This window comes from Nothoprocta perdicaria, unplaced genomic scaffold (assembly GCF_003342845.1).
Source record: "Nothoprocta perdicaria isolate Ctin4 unplaced genomic scaffold, notPer1 scaffold_15, whole genome shotgun sequence".
Lineage (NCBI taxonomy): Eukaryota > Metazoa > Chordata > Aves > Tinamiformes > Tinamidae > Nothoprocta > Nothoprocta perdicaria.
In genome coordinates, this window is record NW_020454649.1 from 1,202,999 (window position 1) to 1,223,801 (window position 20,803).

The following is a 20,803-nucleotide window of genomic DNA, read 5'->3' on the forward strand; positions in this document are numbered from 1 at the left end:
TATTATCATCAGGTCGGGCATTTCGTGGCATCTGATGACCATCTGGAACCGTGGAGGCCATAAGTATCTTTGGCCAGTTACGCTGAAGAATAGCAACCTAAAATTCATTATTGCTGCTACAAGCTGTCATAATTGCTTGAAACAAAAGAGTATATTTTTGTTTTCTTCCCTTTCCCTTAGGCCTTCAGTGGCTCTTGCATCCAAGTTGCTGTTGGTGTTACAATGTTTACTCCATATACCTGCATAGCATGTGGAAAAATAAAAATGTAGGAAGCCACCTTGGGTACAACATTGCAGTGAGTTTGTAATGGGCCACGTCCTGCAAGGCATCGTTGCTGCACGAAGTGGTAGGTGGTAGGGTACTACTGCAGTGCTAACCCGAGGGTGGTAATGATTCCATTAGTGGGATAGTTGGCATTAATGGGTCTTTGGCAGACCCAAGACCTGTGAGTGGGAATGCTTGTCGCAGATGCCACAGATGCACATTCTGCACGGCRCACTGTTCATTGTGAATAAGATTCTTAGTGCTGCATAAAAAATAAAGGCTCAGTTCAGTGCTTGCTGGATTTGGCTAGCAGACAAATTTTTGTTCCAAACTTTTAACAAACTGCTTTTTCAACAGGAACCGGGAAGCTCAGCCCAACACTGTATTTCCCTGGGCCTTACTTGCTTTATCTGTATCACAGGGACAGGAAGGGCATATTTTATATTTTATACTCAAAATTATTYTTGTGATGGTGATGGATGAGATTGCTTACTGCATTTCTGAGTAGACTGTTACTCTTCTCAGACCTTTCTCAGGCAGAACAGATCTTCTCAGCAGCCTTTGCAGTGGGGAAGAGATCCTGATTTATCTATTCTGCCATTGATCAAATATTAGGTACCCCAAACACCTAAGAGTTTTGTTCTCCTGGTAGTCTGTGGAGTTTGGTGACATTTGAGGTTTGCTTCTTTTTTTGCTTGCTATGTTTCTTTGTCCTGCAGTTATGGTTTTACTTGGTGCRGAGATCCCAAGATGATCTAGTGGGAATCCTTTGGACTGTCTTTAATGTTTGAGTTCAGCATCATGGGTTTGGTATTCCTAGTAGGAATGGCATAGATATTGTTTACTTGCTGAACCATGCTTTAAACTTTTGGGTTGTTTCACACTCAATTGACTATGTTCAGCTGTTACACTAGTAGTTCATTGTGTGATATATATGGTGAAAAATGTGTCTGAATTGGATGTACAGGTACAGAATTTGTACAGGTATTCATATATGACTATAAATAATATAGTTAAACCACAGCTTAGACTGCAGTAAGTAGGTGCGGACTTGCGCTTCTTTGTGCTAAGTACCCTTTCATCTTCCAGAATTCAAGGGGCATTGAGGGCTGCTAGGATTGATCCTAAGTGAACACTTTTGTTAGGAATCTACTTCTCCCAAGTGCTGCAAGTCTTTTRTTTCCTCTGAAAGCTCCCGAGGTTGCTAGGCATCTCAAAGGGTTAGTGGTATCACAGCTTGCTTAGCACATGGTAGTACATATGTCATTTGCAATCTTGGAGTAGAACAGACTTTCAGTGCTGTCACTATAGATTTTTCTGGGTGTTTTTTAGGGTTGTTTTCCCGTGCTTGGAATGTTAGCCCATCCTGTCTGAAATGGTAACGTTCTGTGGGCTGTGATTGATGGAGCCAGGGAAAGAGATCACCAAAGCTCTGGAAAAAGGAAAGACTTGTGATTTTGAGCTAGTAACAATAAAAACACAGGATCTCTGAACATTTAGTTGGAAACCTCCCCGGAAGATCAAGCCAAGCTGGTTGAGGCAATATGACAGTAATCATCTATCTTAATTTTCTTATCTTTGTTAGGGCCTTGTTCCTTTAATGTTTCTTGCCATGATATGTACATTCCCACATACTGTGTGCAATGCCAATAGTGTATACAGGATGCACTTACCATAAAAGAAGCGTATCCCCAGAGCCTCAGGGCATTAAAGTGCCCTTTTGTTCCATGTAACCTATGGCAGAACTACTCACAGAGTGACATGCTCTGCTGTATGTCACCTTATTGCTTTATTATTAGCCTTTGTAAAGGTCAGACAGGCCTGACTCGGATGCATGAAGAAAGCAATGCTGTGCAAAGTTCCTTTTCTTCTTTTCCTCTCTACAGGATGACCTGCATATTTCTGTGAGGTCTGCAAGAGTATTTTTGATGTCGTGGAAAGCGGAGAACTGTTTTCAATTCCCATTGTGGTAATCAATGAGATGTAAAATTGCGGCAGTTCCAGGCTGCCTAGAGCCTCTCCTGACAAACCTCGTTTGGTTTGTCAGAATGCATAAAGCACTCATAAGACCRTAGCATTAGCTCTGTTTCTCTCTGATGTGGCTGAACACGGAGAACAACCAGCTCTTAAGGAGACATTTTCATTTGTTTAAATAACCCTGCCCTGGCTGCCATACAGCAAAAGCTTTCTGTGACATGTGGAATTGTTAGGATGGGCATACGAGCTGTTAMCTGGACATATATAATATAAAACAATACATCTACTGATATAAAAAACCAGTAAACCTGCTAGTAAAGCTAGCTCAGTAATTGCTTTGTTTTTGGCTGTCTCCGTCATACATAGGAAGAGGCCGGTAGGGGACCCTTCCATCCTCTGCATGTCTTACTTGTCGTGGTCATTCAGGAAATTCATGTTTGTTACCATGCTGCTTTCTGTGATCATACGGAGTTTTCTGAAGCTRCAATACTGAACTTGCATGCTCCTTTTGCAAAAGCAGAGAGCTGTTTCGCTTAGAGTAACATAAAGCCTTTGGATTGCAGCAGCTCTGAGCCTTTGAGAGTAGTGAGCACTCAGGAATCAATTGCTTTGGAAACACAGATAAATATATGAATTATCTAGTGTTTTAGGAATTATTTTTCTGCATGTATTTAGGAGAAAGAAACTGTAAGTGTGGTATGTTTTGAAACATGTATGTAGAGAATGGCATTTTTCAAGGAGGAATATGTGGCTTATCCCCAGAGTAGTTTCCTATGGGAGTCACTTTGGATGCATGATTGGGCTGCTCATGGCATTAGGAATGGGCCATAAGCTTCTTATCTTTATGTCTCTTRTGCAGGTAACTAAGTTACCACTTATCACTTGTATGGATGTGTTTATAAAATGTTCTGTTCCATTGCTGTTAGAGCTAGGGAAAGCATCGGTTTTGTAAAGTGGCATTTCCCTTGGCTGCCTCAGCTGGAGAGCAGAAAATAATAGAATGAATGTTTGTAAATGAAGTATTCTTTCTCTGCACTGGCTGTTGGTTATTCTTTTAGCGTGTAAACTGTGCACGTTGCCAGTTTCTTTTTAGGGCCGTTTTCCACAATTATAAGTCCATTTTCTTTAATTGGCTTAATGTTGGCTTTCTAATGAATAAATATTAATCAGAAGGCTACAGGATTGCTATTTCCAGGCTTTCATGAATCAAGTGTCACAAATCTTTTCTGTGAACAACAAAAAATACTAGTCCTGAGGTTCATTTAAAATTGGAGTTATTTTTTAATTTAGGATATGTATTTGAAGCATTCAGGTATTCAACTCAACTAGCAATTCAGCAGAAAATGAACTTTTGACCAGTGACCTGCTTGCGTGACTGCAGTKTATGGAAGTGCAAACGTTGAAGGTGTCACAGTGACATATGAGATCTGTCAGCAGAAGAGATGGAGAGCTGGCTGTCTAGGAATGACTCTTCTGTCTGGTTTATGTGGTTCAGAGCTCAGCTCCTGTGTCTCACCACTTGTGGGGGTCTGGACCCCACAACTGCTTTATTAGGGAAAATGTTTCAAATAGAGGAGAAATCTGAAGTTCTTCCAAAGAGAAGACTTTAATATTCCTCTKGAGCATTAAAAAGACCTCTCAGACGATGACCTGCAAATGTGTTGCAGTTGTTGGTTTTTCTAAACTTCCACTTCTGAACTCTGTTTGTAGCATAATTGTTGGTTTTGTGTTTGTGAGCATTTTTTATTTGCTTGAGTACAAAAATCTGTTTCCCAGCTTGAAACTTGACCTCATTATATGGGACCTTAGACAAGGAATAAATTTTATATATGGAAAACATTTGAAGGAAGGGAATTAGTCATGGTTTTATTTGTTTCACTTTTCACTCGGCTATTTTTATAACAAAAATCCTGAAGTGTTTTCAAATTTATTTTTTATTCTTTGATGAAATTTTACTGAAAAAAACAGTTTGGAAAAGCTCATTTAAAAAAAGAAAAAGTTTGTTGTTGTTCTTGGAAGTATTTGCTTTTTTTTGGTGGATCTTGTACGTCACCAGTTAAGGATCCTTCCAAGTTAACCAGGATAACCTTGTCTTGCAAGTGTATCACCAGCAAGGATATGATACTCTATTGCATTCACTCTAGCTACTGTAATTTTGGAGCTTCCCTGAACTCTGCACTTCAGTGCAACTGTTATATATAAGAACAAAATATAGTCCAGAATTTGTTTTAGATTGTGTTCTGAACTCTTGTCATCCAATCCTGTAGTCATTCTTTTTGAATTGAAAGAATGATGAATTTTGCATGAAAATTGAAAGGGTGATGAGGTTTATAACCCGTAATCATTTACACAGTGTTTGGAACATGAGACTTCTTAGGAGGTTAAAAACATTGAAGATGACAGGTTCAATGTGGTCTTCTCTGCACCCTCCTACAAATATGGCTAAGCAACCAAATAAGAATAAGCAGCAGCTTTTTCTTGTCCACTAGGTTTAATCTGTACTTGAATTTGTCTTCTYGAAGTCTGTTGAAAAGGTATTCATACTTTGAGCCTGTTGTTAAGCAGAACATACTGGAGAAAATACCAGAATACTAATCAATATATTTTTTTTTATTATTATTTGGAGGTGTTTGAAATGCTCTCGGTCACAAAGCCTAACGTAGACTGTAAGGATGATAACTCATTTCTAGACACAAWTACTTGAAAAATATTCAAATCACCAGATTATATTCAGAAGAAGAATAATTGTACTCCTTGTCTTTTAAATACTGACTTCTTTCTCTAGGAYGTGTGGATATCGCAGACATTTAAGTATATTAAGCAGAATCTTCATGGCTCATTAGGCATTAGTCTGGATCTGACAGAGTAGACTAAATATAYGTGTAGAGCAAAAATAGGAAGAAAAAAAAGTCGGGGCATTCCTGCAAGCATCACAATTCTTCCTTTGAGACTGAAGGAAAGTGAGGCTTTAATTCAGGTGCACTAGTCATTCCCAGACCTGTAGTATAAGTTATTACTTCAGATGGTTAAAATCTGAGCCAGATATCCAAATTGCAAAATCTAAGCCTTTATAAGGCCTCCCAGTTGCTAACTTTATTTGATTCCAAACTTAAAATCGGCCTACATTTTAGGGTACTGCTTTTTCTGGAGAGCAAAATTTTACAAGTTGAGCCTACGTCTCCTAATGATGGCTCACAAAGCTGGGCAGATACCAAAGACAGTATTTTCAAAATGTCATCTCTGCCTTTGGCTATGCTTGTGCCATTTTCTATCAGCCTGTTGCCTTGTGCTTGTGTGAGAACCAATTTTTGCACAGCTGGGGTGTTGATCTGGAACTGATAACATTATTCTCGTCACAATAGTCCGAATAGCAGGAATAAAGCAAATGTCCCTGGTAGAGGAGAAGCACCTGTTCTCTTTTGACTACTCTGGGGGAACAGGACTAATTTTAAATTGGAGGTCATTTCCAAATAATGCCCTTCTTAGAGGACAGGAAAAGATTTTGAAATACTTTCTAGGACTGAAATCTCGCTCTCTTTTCCCAGAGACTTTCAAAGAATAATAATTCATTTTGCCTATTTCCATTTGCTAAAGCTAGGTCATCCATTCTAATCCACCAAAATGGTACTATATCACCTAGATGACCAATCAGACATAATCAATCTGGAAATATATAGGTTTTCATTATTTCWKTTTTTTTTTTTWTTATTTTTGGAAAAGGATTGAAAATTATTAGCAGGCCATTATTTTATTAATAACTGATAGACAGGAGAATAATAAATAATTTTGAACTCCTTTACTRTATGGTTGCAGTACCACACTGAATGAAAATCTTTTGATCTTTAATCTCTCTGCTCTGACTGTTTTGTGTCCTTTTTCAGCTGATTTCTCCTGTGTTCTTTGGCAGGTAGCAGTGGTTTGCACGTCCCTGTACCACCAGCCTCACTGATTGCTCTTCAGCATCTTGCAGGCAGTATCAGTTATGCATCAGTTCGTGCTCCACAGTCTCCACCATATATTCACCTCTTTTCGTATAAACTTATAAATTAGTTTGTGTGAAATATATGCGAATAACTAGTGACACATTGTTGACGTTCTTATCAGTGCTTTTCCTGAGCACAATCTGGTATTTTCCAACTTGCGACTGTTTATTGGAAAAAGGCACCATGCTCTCTCTGTTTTAACAAATAGGTTATAAAAATATAATGTAAAAGCCCATTTGAAACATGAGTTAGTTATAGCTTTTTATGACCTTTGAACTGAACGTTGTGCACATCACATGGTACACTTTGCGTATTGCATGTGGTGATGTATGGTAAATTGTYGTAAAGATTGAAAATGAGATTTTAGTTCTGTTAAACCTAATACATATTTTATTCAAAACCAATATCTGAGCAGTTTAATACCTGAGGTTAATACTATTAAATGGAGCTTAACACTTCATTAACATTCTTATTAAAATTTTTATTTTCCCACAGATTTACATACTGCTTTGCAAATGTAGAATAAAATATGCTCCCTGCTGGAAAATGACTGTAATGCCTTAAAAGAAAAATATGTTTTGTTGTGCGCTATGGTAAGCACGTGACCAACTTAGCAAGAATTTGCACCATCATTTGAGTAGGTGTGTTTTATAAGAAGATGTACTTTTGTGTATGAACATCACTCCCTCTGTTGGGTGGAACTGGAGTTACTCAAGAAGCTGTAATTCCACCAGATCAATGAAAACACATTTACTTTTAGAGCTTAGCAGTCTGAGCTTAGGTTGCCACTCCTRTTCATTTCCGAGTGAGCTCTTTTGTGCAGAATAATGATTATCATCAAATTCCTGGGTGGCCAAACAATCTATTAAATGTGTCTTAATTAAACAGTAAGCTATCAACTGAAGTTTTATTATTCTTGATAAATTGGACTCCACTGTTTATTTTGGTTTGGCAAAGGCACAAACATTTAGTTATTTTTCTTCAGCACCTCTTGAATGCAGTTCATTACTATCCTCTTGTTTGAGAACTGCAGAATCGTATGAGTTTCTGCAAAGACTTCCCTTTGGGATTATTCTCACAGGCATAACAATGATGTGTAGCTCTGCACATATAAGACAAATCATATTCTTCATATCCTTATGAAGGAAGTCTGCCAGCTAAAAACTAAGCATCTTTGAAAAATCTTCCTCCCGGATACCTCAGGGAAGACTTCTTTTCTCCTGAGCACAACACAAGCAAGGGACATTGGGGCCTTTGGCAATTCTTTGAGGGTGTGAAAGGCAGAAAATAGATTAAATAGTGGGGTAGATCTTTTCCATCTTAAATATATTTGAAACTCTGAGTATTACGGCCTTTGGAAATGTTTTCTGACCAGGCACTGTCCACATGAAGGAAGRAGTGTGGGCATCTGCTCGCTTCTCTTCAGGTTTTGTCTCGCCTGTGTTGTGTGGAAGCTGTTCTTCGTAAATCCGCTCCAAAGTAATGATTCAATATTCTAACTGCTAGGCATTAAATAGGCAAAAGATTTCAAAAATGATGAGATGAGCAGGACAGAAAATAGTATTTCAAAAAAATGGGATCAATTTACTCGCTTATTTTACCTTTGAAAAACAGCATTTCCTTTTTTCATTAAAAAAATGATTATGTAACTTCTCATAATTAGAATAGGGTTCTGGAACTTGGTAACTTTGTTTTATGKTTTTTTTCTGTAGCTGTCGTTCTTTTCAAGCCTGCCATCTTACTTTTTTTTTTTTGTAAAATACTTTGGCCATTGCTTTGGTGATCCTACATTATGGTATGTCAAAATTCCTCAGGGGTTTTTCTAAGCAGAAAGTATATCAGATCCCTTGCAGGGAGAGGAAATATATGTGTAAAATTAACAATATATCTAAAAAAATATAGAGCAAGTTCAATAGCACTTACCCTAGTGCTTTGTAGTCAACCTGAGCAAATGTGGTTTTCACCAAAATTTACTTTTTTTTCCCTGTCTGTCCAGCTCTCTTTCTTTAATTTCAGCCACACTGAATTTAGCAATTGATGAAGTTGGCACTAATTTATTTCTTTCATTGCGTTTAAAATGCTAGGCAACACTATCGAATGTTCTTCAATCTCTTTGCTTTCTGTCTGTGAATGTCACACTGTGTTGTACAAACACAGCGGGGATAAAAGCTAACACAAATGCATATTTGTGTCTACAGCACAAAAATGTGTATTTATAGATGAACAAACCAGGTCACATCTTTCATAGTAAAAACTAAATTAAACAGCCATTTGTCAGAAGAGTATCAAGAGACTCTTACTAGTAGTTAAGAGAACTGATCAGAAAATGGGAGGACTGTTGGCAGGGGGAAATATTTTTAATGCCATTTTTGTGTTTACAACACACATGCACAGACTCACTTATTAAAAAGATACCAGCCCTGTTTTTCACACTGCACTGTTGCTCTAAAATGAATCACTCCAATCCACTTTCTGTTAGTTAGGTTGAATACAGCAAATAGTCTGGAAGACTGGTTCAACACAGATTAACTAGTTTATTGATTGGRTGTACAAAAACATTTCCAATCAATAGTAGGAAGTATATGAATGAATTGCTTTGCTGTAGCAGAGAGCACAGAAAAAGCTTGACATATGATTTCAAAAATTTAGATTTATACCTTAACTCAACTTGTTTTGGAGACAGCACTATGCAGAATTACCTAATCTCCATCTGCTTAAAGCAAATGCAGAAGTATAAAAATATCAGCATACCAGACTTGCAACTATTCTTTGTTTTGTTCCCATCTGCTATTCTTAAGAGAGGAGAAAGCAGCAGCACGGAATACTCAGAACTTAAAGGTCTGATACAGGAGAATAGCCTTACTCAGGATCTCACTAGGCTAAAGATCAGGAAAAAAGTCTATTTAGGAGCTGTCATAAATGGTCATGGATTAGTTTGGCCAGTTCCTTAGTGYAGAGAAGTTCTATTCTGCTAACCATTTAAAATCAAATTGAATTGTGGAATAACAGAATATATCAACAACTGAGAGGAATAAAAGCTGGCAAGAGCACCTTTTCAAACCGTCAAGAAACACTGGGAGATAGTTTTACTGCACAGTTGATTCAGCAGTTGTTCAGAGGTGAGGCTTAACTTGACTTCTTCATACTGGTAATACAAAATATGTATAAAGATTAATTTATTTAAGAAAATATATGGAGCAGCATTTTCCCTCTGTACCCTCTGAGACTATTCAAAGTCTTGTGTGGACATAGCACATCATTGCATTTTTTTTTTCTATTTTATTAACTTTGCCCTCACTGTTACCTAATGGATTTAAACCCAGCGCTCACACATATTTTGCTCAAAAACGAGTGTTTCGCCTTTGTATATGAAAGCACCTAATGCTATAGATTGTCCAAAACTTCTGCAATGATAGGAGGGTATGCTATGGGACCTACAACAAACTATGCATGGCAACTCGGTGCCAAACATGGTAATTTGSAGTATGTAAAATAGTCCCTTTCTTTTGGCATGTGAGCCCCACTCTTTGTTCAAGTGTTGTATATGATAGCTGAAAGCTGAACATTGATTATGGAACTAAGAAACAGAAGCTATGTTGCACTTATCTCTCTTCTGATAGATTTTATTTATTATGACATCATGGTAGAACAGGTAGGAGGTATTTTTTTTCTTCCTTTGCCTACAGCTCTTTATTATTTTCATGTCCTTGCCATTTTTGAAAAATAACCATTTGAGAACGATGCCTGATTATAACTTCTGTGAGTTACTATTTTCATAATAATATTAAAAAAGAAAAAGAAGAGTTTGAGCCAAATTTTGAACTCACATCGGCATTAATCTGAATTAAAATCAATGCATTTGGTGTGAGGAGCATTGGAATAATACTGTTGTTTGCTTTCTAAAAGTATCTTGTGGTCCTCCTCAATGAAGAGTGATTAAGAGATAAATTATGCTTGCATATTAATAAGTCTTTCTTTCACCTTTTTTATAATAAAGCTTCCTTTACCTCATAATATCTTTGTTAGAACCTTTGTAAAACTACATTTTGTTCCATCCTGAAAACAGGCAATTGCATCTCTTTTCTTCTGAGGTACAGAGGAAGGGAGGAAGATAGCAAAAATCAGTCTTTTGATATGCCTTTTTTTTTTCTTTTTGGACCATAACTGCGTAGCAGGTGAGATTTTTACAATATGCGTTTATTAGATTACATATATAAACCTAATTATAGTCTTCAGAAATTAGGATAAGACTGCTTCCAACTGACTTTTCTGTGCATCTCAGACCTCTTTGCCTAGCTTTTGCTGGTTTCCCGGTGATTTCCTCTAATAGCTGCCTTGGCACAATTTCAGTTTTCTTCATTCTATAGAAAAGCTCCTTATACAATATTATATAAGAGTGCATAAAGAATCTCTTCCTTTTCTATTATCAGTTTACATGAGCTTAAACTCATTTAAAGCAGATGGCTCAGTAAAGTAAATGAACAAAATAGACAAGTAAGTTTGTGCTTCTGTTACTCTTCACTTGGAGGTTTATTTCCAGGAAGGTTGGCTTAAAATTGAAGCATATGAAAACGTGTTCATGCTGTGCAAAGGTGGAAAATATCTACTATAGCTACTCAGTATTTGCTTTAATAATGGTTTCTGTGAAAGAATGAACATAAATATTGGCAAATTGTTTATCAATAACCAATTARTTATGGATAAGAATTAGAATTGTTTGTATTACAGTAACTCCCAATAGTACAAATTGTAAATTTTCCTGAAAATTACAAACTTATGTGATCTCATGGAACAACAGACACAAAGAAACTTAGAATTCTGTTTATAGTGAATAGAGAAAAGAAATCCTCAATCTCTGTTTATTGCCCATCATTTTCCTTCCCTTGTTTAATGAATCCTTTTGCATGGCTATTTCAGTTTTTTGGGGATGTTTTTGCTATTCRTGAGTGTCTTGTTGGGTTTCAGCCATTTTCTATATCATCTGATTAGCTGTTTATATTGTATTTTATGGGGCACTGATATCATCCAGTATAATTTCTGTTTTCTGTTACAACATCAAGGAGTTCTTAAAAAATATTTCCTTCCCTCTATTAAACTGGAGATGAATGAACATTGATGCCTAAACACATATAAACACCAATATTTACAAGCAGTTTCATAATCTCACAGTTATTGTGGTCTTAGCAGACTGTGACTGAAAGCAACTGCATTAAGAACTTATTTTTTTGTTTGAAGAAAACATGATGAATTTTCTTCTGTGATTGCTTATACCGTCAAAGTAACTTAATGTAAAGCATCAGTTAGTCGTGTTTCAGATTGCATTGGTTCCATCCAGAAGTAGGTGARTATTTTGCTCTATGAACTCAGGGTTCAAAATAGTGAGATGCAAAAGGTACCGCATTGCTGTGCAAGCCACATGCTCTGGATGCCTTAACCGTGCCTGCCTAATGCTGAAGGGCCCGTTAGGCCAGGTAGGACACATCTCTGACCTTCACTCCCTCGTTTGTTTCCTCCCTGTTCCCCTTTCTTTCTGACTGGGGGGAAGGCATGTGTTGATCAGGCAATAAATTGATCCAGTGGTATTTGGGAAGTGGTGTTTGAATACAGTTGGCCAGAAAAGAAGTGAGTATTTTCTTCTGTGGTGTTAWAGAGAAGATTTCCTATGCAAGCCTCTGTTTTGAAATAATAATTTAAAAAGATCTCGCTAAATAAGCTCTTTGAAGACGAACTGATGACATCCCTGCTTCCTGTATCTCATTTTAGAAACAATAACTCTTTTCTTATTCTGACCCAGGAAAGACATTCTGCATCCACTTTCAAGCTACCCATTATAATTAGTAGTCTTGTCTCCTTCCAAACCATCCTGCTTTGAGTCACAGGCACAGCAGGAGATCAGAGTTTTAATCTCCATTTCTCTCCAGTACTCAGATGATGTAGGAACCGCTAGTGACTCAGTTCAGCAGCAGAAACTGCCTCTTGTTACATCAAAGCTCCAGGCTTCAGGAGAACAGGAGCTTTACATAAACATCTAGCGTTTCAGAATGAAAAAGCTTATCAAAGAATCAATCATCAGGGAGGGCAAAAAATATTGGTGCCCGTTACAGCGGGAGCGTCCTGCAGAGACTAAGCTTTTGTCTCATGGAAATCAGGATTCTTAAGCAATTTCAAAGAGGTAGGTATGTCTCGCTGCAAGCCCAAGGMCTGTGGTGTTCACTGAGGTGAGATGTTTGGAGTCCGTTGTTAAAAGGAAGGAACAAGCTGGTTTTTGTTTCTCTGCCTTCCTTATAGGCATTCTCATAAATAAATATATAAATGCAAACTCTCAGAATTAGTATAGACTAAGAGCTCTAAGGAGGTTGCTAGGCAGCCGAGGCCAAAGGAATAGAAAGCAGGAATGTCTTTGAAAAACAGAATCAGTGACTTACGGAGTCACCATTTACTCAATTGTCTTTTGTCATAAAGAAGGGAGTGTAGAATTTATTCCTTTTTAGTAAATGAGCAATGATTTTAACAGATCTGAAGTAAAAGACCAGATGATCAGTCTTGTGTGTCATTCTTATAAGAGTTTTCAAGCAATAAAATTATATACGTGACTTATTTTTAATGCTTATATATTGATTGATTTAAATTGGAATTTGATAGGTGTGAGTTCCGGACTATATCTTAAAACTGTTTAGCAGACTAATTTTAAAACTTTTCTCCAATTTTCATTTATTACTTCCATGTGCATTTAAGACTATAAATGAAGGAAGGTCCCAATTCTAGAAGACATACRTTGTTTTCAGGAAGTGTGTATGTTACTTCAGCATTTTGTATCACTGTACTCTCTCTATATAATGACTTCACTCATAGAAGAATAGTAGTAACACAAAGAACCTTCTTTTACTGCTAAGCATGAAATAATTCAGCAGTAATTCCAGTAGGCAAAGATTTCATATACCAGATTAGGTACTCACATTATTGACTCTCTCATTGAAATTTCTACTTATATTTTACATCTTCAAGTCTTCCTGAAATTAACTGGRCCTCAAGCAGTTGTGTTATGCACATAAGTATCTTGAAGGAATAGAACAATCCTACAACTTTCCTTCCTACTTAGCTAGTGTAATGAGAGCCCTTCTATATCCTGTTTTAATCTACATTAATTATTTTATCCTACTGTCTCAAGACTATGGGTTCAGAAGATTTTATTGATGCACCACAGATTTTTCAATGTTTGTTTCTTCCACAGGGTGGATGCTCTAGGGGGGTCCAGACAGCTCTGTGGAACAGTCTCCAGTGGGCTAGTAGGATGAGAAGGTCCAGGGGTAGTTTGGGAAACGAGGAGAAACATCACCTCCCCAGACGGTAAATCTACAGAAAGGTAATTCATCCTGGGATACTGCTACACAGTTTGTTCTTTGACCTCTGGGAATATTTATCATGGAGGAAATATATGGCACAAGACTATTAGGGAATGGGAGCACATATCTGTGATATTATATAGGCTCTGAGTATTTATACTGAGTCTTCCCAAAAGCTTTCAARAGCTTCTCAGAGCAGCAGGTTTCAGCTGCCTTCCCTGTGTTAGAAAGAGTTTGGAAGATTTTATGGGGTGTTTTTTAATTCCCTCCTGGGGTCCTCTTACTGAATACAAACTGTAAGACTGCAGAAGACTGCGGTAACATTTCAAGAACTTAGAATTTATGAAAATACCAGCATATCAGCCATATAACTGTTTAGCATAATGAATTGTTGTTTCACAGGGAGACTTAATGACTTTAATTTTAACTGTAAATAATCTTGCTTGGTGGGCCTATTTCAATCTTGTCTTCTAGGCTTAGCTGTTGTGTTTGTGGAAACTCTTATTCTCATTTCAAGCCATGACTATGGATTTTTTTTTTTTTTTTTTTTTAACATTTCAGGAATTGAAGATCTGTAGCCTCTCAGCGTAACTCTAGCTCTTTTCCCTTCATTTTAAGTCCCAATCAGTGAGCATTAAGTTTCCTTGCTGTCCCAAAAGCATAGCTATATGGTATACTTCTGAGGCTAGTTAACTTTCAATCTGTCCATGGCATGTACATATTTATTGGTCCTCAGCTAAAATTAGGTTTGCTGAACAGTTTTTGTGCAGTCATCCTAAACCAATCATTTCCCATGACACTTTAGGAAATGTCTGACAAGCTGACTTGCTCCACTTATTAATGCGCCTTGATACATGCAGCRAGTAAAAATATTAACAATGGAAAACCATGCTGGTGGAAAATGAAATAGAATTTTTGATGCAGTGGTTATCATAAGGATCTATTCCCACATCTCATGAGACACCCTAAAAGCAGAAAGCCTCGTTAAATTAGGAAGCTTTTTCCTTTGCTCAAGGCTAGAGATGGTTTGGCTGGTTGAGCAATAGGTTGGACTTCGAAAAGACTCTGGGAAATACCTTCRTTCTTGCTGCTGGTGAGCTCCCTTCAGGTCCCTGGCATCCCTTAATTAAAGCCCTTCAGAGATTCTGCTGCTGCGATTCACAAATTGTTCCCGTGCTTCCCCAGGCTTGACAGCAGCAAGAAAACAGGCCAGTCTGCAGTCACCTCCCATTGCTGAGGGTTACAGTGCTCTGAAACCTCTAGCTGTAGCACAGAGTGGGAGTCTAAAGCCCCTCTCTCTGAAAGAGGGACTGCTTTATTACCTGGGAGAAATTACAAAAGTATTTCCAAGAGGACACATGAAAGTGATTGTAGGCATAGGTCTTGCCTCTTGCATTTATAAGTTAGTCACAATATAAAAAAATTTCAAGACTCTTCTGCTCAAAGTTGCTGGTAATCAATGCAGTCTAGATTCTCAAGAACAATCTGGTTTTCTACTGTATAGAAAAATTGAGTTTCAGGAGCTTTTGTTTATGAAATTCCTGGGGTTTTTATAAAAATTGCATCAATTAGTTTTATGTAATTTTGCTTGAGCAAAAGAAAATAATGACTTGCTTATAGCTGGAACTGCTCTAAGATCCAGTGACCTGGCTTCACTGCTGAGGTCTCTGTCATATGGGCCTTTTTCTACTTACAAAGTGGACAGACTGTCATGGGACTTTTGTAGTGTGCCTTTGTTGATGCTTTTGTAATATAGAGACCCATCTGGATGCTAGGCTATACACTGGGCAAAGAAGTTAGGAAGTGAAATTAGGTGAGATGACATTGTGGTCCCTTTAGCTGCAGCATGCTGTGTTAAGGTGCAACTTCTCAGCGGAGGATACATGAAGAAGATACTGAATGGATTTCTGCTTCAGTCTCTGATTTACTGTTTAAACTGTGTTTCATATGACATGTTGTTGGAAAAGTTATTTGGACTGAGGGAAGGGGAAGGAAATAATGTTGTTTTCATATAGCTTGAGATCTTCATGATAAAAGATAATTTGTATTTTCAACATGAGGGTTTTTTTGTGTTGATTCCGACAATATTGATCTGACATCTCCAGTAAATACATATTCTTGAATTCTTACCAGATTCTGCTCCTGTTTGGAACCACTTAAACTTCACATTAGTCCAGCATGTGAATGTTCCACAGGTTATTTCTTGGACTTCTCAATTTACTCTAGGTAGCTGCATTACAGTAGTCTGTTTTTTTTTTTTTTTTTTTTTTTGTGTGTGTGTGATAAATACTTATTTTTAGATTGTTGTAAGATGAAGAGTCCTATACTTTATATATGCAGCAGTCACTGTGCTCCTACCAGGGTATTGGTAGGAAATGTGTAGTCGTTCATAGTTTTGCTGTTTGTTTTGTTATGGCGAAGGAAGCAGTTGTGTTTCATACTTAATGGAAAAGTTCAAGTCTTTATGAAAGTTTGTTTTTCCACTTAAAAAGTAGCAATCAGGAGCGTGCAACCTCAGAATGAATTAAGTAAACATGATAAAAAGCTCCGTTTGAGGATGAGACATGTGCCAGAGCTTGGAAAGGCACAGCAGAAATAAGATATACAAATCAAAATGAAAGATCTTTTCACCTAATACCTGTCCACATAGCCATGTTTAAAACAAAGCTGGGATTTTGATTGGCTCTAAATTCCAACTTGCATGTGCACAGGCAGTTAGGCACAGGTGGCAAGTGGTAAGACTAAAGTCACAGAACAAGGATATTTTCCATGCAAAACTGTATGGGCAGTGCCCATTGCTACCACACAAAGGGAATGCTCAGCTAAGTAATTTTTTTATATTCTGTATGTCTGTAAATGAAGACTGAGAAGCTTCTGTTCAATCTTCTTTTTTTTTTTTTTTTTTTTTTTTAATCTTTTCTTTTCACCAAGAAGCCTCTAGGGATTTATCTTACAAGAAAGAACCTTTAGATAGAACCAAAGTCAATAACCCTCAAGAGACAAATGGAGACAGGGGAGCTTAGTAGCAGTTCCTTTTAATGTTTCACAAAAGACTAAAGATAGTGACATGACAAGAATAGACCACTGGATCTCTGGAATGATCTGAAAAGTCAAATATAAAGGAGACAAGTTACCATGCATCCCTAACTTGCATTACTCAATGCCGTAACTCTCACAGGCTGGAGAGTTGGGCAGAGAGGAAYCTCATGAGGTTCAAGAAGGACAAGTGCAGGGTCCTGCACCTGGGGAGGAATAACCCCAGGCATCAGTACAGATTAGGGGTCGACCTGCTGGAAAGCACCTCCACGGAGAGGGACCTGGGAGTCCTGGTTGACACTAAGTTAACCATGAGTGAGCAGTGTGCCCTCGTGGCCAAGAAGGCCAATGGCATCCTGGCCTGCATCAGGAGGAGTGTTGCCAGCAGGTCRAGGGAGGTGATTCTGCCCCTCTACTCAGCTCTGGTGAGGCCGCACCTGGAGCACTGTGTTCAGTTCTGGGCACCCCAATATAGGAGGGATGTGGAGCTTCTGGAGAAGGTCCAGAGAAGGGCAACCAGGATGATTAAGGGAATGGAACATCTCTCGTATGAAGAGAGGCTGAGTGAGCTGGGCCTGTTTTCTCTGGAGAAGAGATGGCTCAGAGGGGATATGATTAATATGTATAAGTTCAGGAAGGGAGAATGCAGGGAGGAAGGGGACARGCTGTTCTCACTGGTGGCCAGCGATAGGACGAGGGGTAATGGCCACAAGCTGAAGCACAAGAAGTTCCGTCTCCAGGTGAGGAGGAACTTCTTTACTGTTAGGGTGACAGAGCAGTGGAACAGGCTGCCCAGGGAGGTTGTGGAGTCTCCTACTCTGGAGGTCTTCAAAACCCGCCTGGATGCCACCCTGTGCCACATGCTGTAGGTGTGYCTGCTTGAGCAGGAAGGTTGGACTAGATGATCTGTAGAGGTSCCTTCCAACCTTAAATATTCTGTGAATCTGTGAATCTGTATCTGTTGTGCTCTCCACTGCTGAGAACGCTGTATATCATAAATTCTGTATGTTATGTGGAGAAAGTGCTGTATCCTTTTTATTTAAACTTCCTGTTAAAATTCCTCTTTATTAAAGACTGGGAGAAAACCTAGCTGCATTAGTGTGTCAGTATGCCTGCAATGCAGTGTCTCATTTCCTACTTTCTTTTCTTCCCCTCCATAGGGTAATGGGTTTTGTTCAACTCCACACATTTTTTTTTTAAACCTGTACTTTTTCCCTTTATCTTGTCTTTGCATTTATTTCTTCATTTTTATTTCATTTTTATTTCATGTTCCTCTTTCTGATTTCCCACCTTATCCTTCAAGTTCTATCATTTGGACTTTCAAACTGATCATCTTAACTTTCAAAATGCTAGAGGAAATTAGGTGGGGATATTTATTCTTTTTAAGACTGAACATGCTTGTACCATCCTCTGAATGTTCTGGTTCCTGTCCTGTTCCACTCTACTGTCCACTACTTAATGCAGATTGTAGTGGAAATTTTGCTTTGGCTACAGTTGAGTAAACCTGGTGGCAAAGGAGTTGATCTGAGTAACTTCTCTTGACATTTCTGGGAATGATGAAGAATTAGCTGTTAATTTGGCAACATGGGGTTGACAGATAACAAAAGTTCAGCTCCAAACCTGTGACCACAGCATCAATTGTCTTGTGACCGTAGGTAAAAGGTGCTTAAAGGGGAGGGAAAAAATTGGTCTTGACATAACAGGCAGATCTCTTCTTAGTGGTGTATCAGTTGCATGTATATGAGAAGTGAGGTCTCCATGTTCATTGACCAGAGATCAGAAACATAGCAGCATGTGTTTATATCCATTATATGATATAATATTTAGTATGAAGGTGTTGATGTTCTAACAGGAACTGAAGACTATAACATGAGCAGCCAAGATTGGGCAGTATTAAAAGAGCAAACTGAGAACAACTTAAATGCATAAGCTGATTGCAGATGGAACTCTGCAGGGTGTTTAAATGTATATCAAAGTAGGTGGAGATGGCAGGTCTTCTTCTGGAGCCACATGGAGAGGGAATGAGTTCATGAAATACACACAAGAACACGCTGAATGAAATTAGAATGAGCAGTGTGAATGAAATCTAGTTACAGGCAGACTAGAACAGTGTGTATATTTGTATATTTTTTCCTTGCACTAGTGTGTTTGCATGCACTTTATAAAGCCTTTATCTAAAAGTTTTCTAAGTAGGTTTTTCCTTTTGATTCTTACACCCATCTTGTGATAGGGAGCAGGAATGAAACAGGAGGGCTGCCTACTAGAGTGGCAAGTCAAAAGATGATGCACGAAGGTAGAAGAGCTGCATCTTGGCACACAGGTACTGAGGAGTGCTTGCTATTGGTGTGTAAAGCACCCGTATGGGGACTGTGGCTGCCCAGTATCACTCTTTGGGAAGGAATTCCCTCTGGCAAAACAATCCCATGTTCTTCCTGTTTAGGAGCAGATGGCAAAGAGGCAGCCCTTACCAGCAGACCATCCTGGATATGCTGTGCCTCCTTAAGGCAGAAGACCACTTTATTATGCAGTAGGATGTTTATTTCAGTCATATGGATAGTTGAACTGGCTTAAATAAAGTAAAAATTACATTGCATGCAATCCCTACTTTATTTTTTTTCTGCATTTTTGTGCTGCGAGTACTAAAAGCAGATGATTTTATGCAACAGAAAACATAGTAACTAACATTGATGGATTAAAGCTACATTGTGAAGATATTTTAAATGAATTAAAGCATTGTTTTAGAATGGCCAAAGCTATTTTTATATTGCCATAGAATTATTTCCAATACTTTTCTTTTTATGTGATGGTAGTGCCTGTGACTGCTAATGAAAAGAGCACAGACCAAAAGGGTGCTCTGCATCTTTTAGGCATATGTTGCAGTGAGAGACACAATATTTTTATTTAAGCCTCTTGACTTATAACTATGTTGGTTGTTGTTTTACTGTGCTGATTACAAGAGTATTTGACTGCTTCACAGTCATTAATTCCTTTGGAAGCATGAAATAACAAGAGATGTCCCTCTGAACATGGTCAGCTTCTGATCGATACTTAAAAATACAGTTCCTCATAATGAAAATGGCTGCATGCCGACTAAAGTATTAAATAACCAAGCAGCACATAAATGCTGAATATTCCCTGAATATTGTGCTAAGAAGAGGCTTCTTTAGCAAGACATCATATTTCAAAGCAGTATATTTTAGAAGTGAGTAGATTGTTGGTTTGTCTTTGCAACTCCCTTTGTTTGATTATTATTCCTTGTTTAGAAATAAGGAAGCCAAAGCATTGAGTTTAAGAATTTAACTCAAAACTCATAAACATCCCAAATGAGTTGCTTAAGATCTCATTATAAAAAAAAACTAAACAAACAAACAAAAAAACCCTGTGCCAATGCATAGAACAGACATAGAGCTGCAATTTAGAAAATGTGACATTTCCCAAAAAGCAAGGTGTTGGGGCCCCTTTCTTGCCACTTTTCTTTAGAAAACTGATTTTTTTTTCCTGTAGAAAGCAGCACTTAGGTTCCTTTGGGATGTTTGGATTCTTGCCTTAGTAATGAAATGCAGTTCCGTTAAGCTGCATGAAGGTGTATATGCTTGAATTTATTTTATTCCCTTTAGTTTTGTAAAACTCATTCAGATTGGATAGAAACCTCCTCTTAATTCAATTCTATGCATGTATTTCAATGTTTTATACATTATTACAGATTAAACATAAACTTCAAATGTTAGGGACAACCAAAATTAAGGGCAAGGGAGGACTCCCATAGAATACAGGAAAGGAGCTATTTATTGGTTTTTAAGAGTCCAGATTTATCTAGAAAAAGTGAAATTTCTTCAATTCACAATGAGGTCATGGAGCCCATAGGGGTATTGTTGCTCCGAATCCTGCTTACTCCACTGTCATGCCAAGAGTGCTACAGCAATCTCTAGTGACCTGAGGATGAGGAGGACAAATTTGGTATCATTATTTATACATTACATTCTGCTCTTGAAGAGAGAGGACTATTCCCTAGACATGCCAATGAACTTAGTGAATATAAGAAATTATGCTGAACAGAATAGATATAGYAATATATGTGCTCTATGTTGATCCATATACTTCCATATTGATTATAATGAGTTTTAGAAGAGATGAAAATTGTGATGAAAGCTGTATAAATTACCAATATTTAAATTGATTTGGTACTTTTCAACTTTATG

At 37.8% G+C, this 20,803-nt stretch overlaps 1 protein-coding gene across 6 annotated transcripts in view; it reads left to right on the top strand.

Moving 5' to 3' along the window:
• The window catches only part of LRRC4C (leucine rich repeat containing 4C), a 146,587-nt gene that overhangs the window by 78,879 nt on the left and 46,905 nt on the right, over positions 1-20,803 (top strand). For 2 of the 6 annotated variants that reach the window (XM_026034734.1, XM_026034735.1), the window contains one exon: positions 13,457-13,588. The exons of 3 other annotated variants lie outside the window; for them this stretch is intronic. The gene's annotated coding sequence lies outside the window, so the exon portion shown is untranslated. The remainder of the gene's footprint in view (positions 1-13,456; positions 13,589-20,803) is intronic. One more of the 6 variants, XM_026034736.1, reaches the window with a different exon arrangement.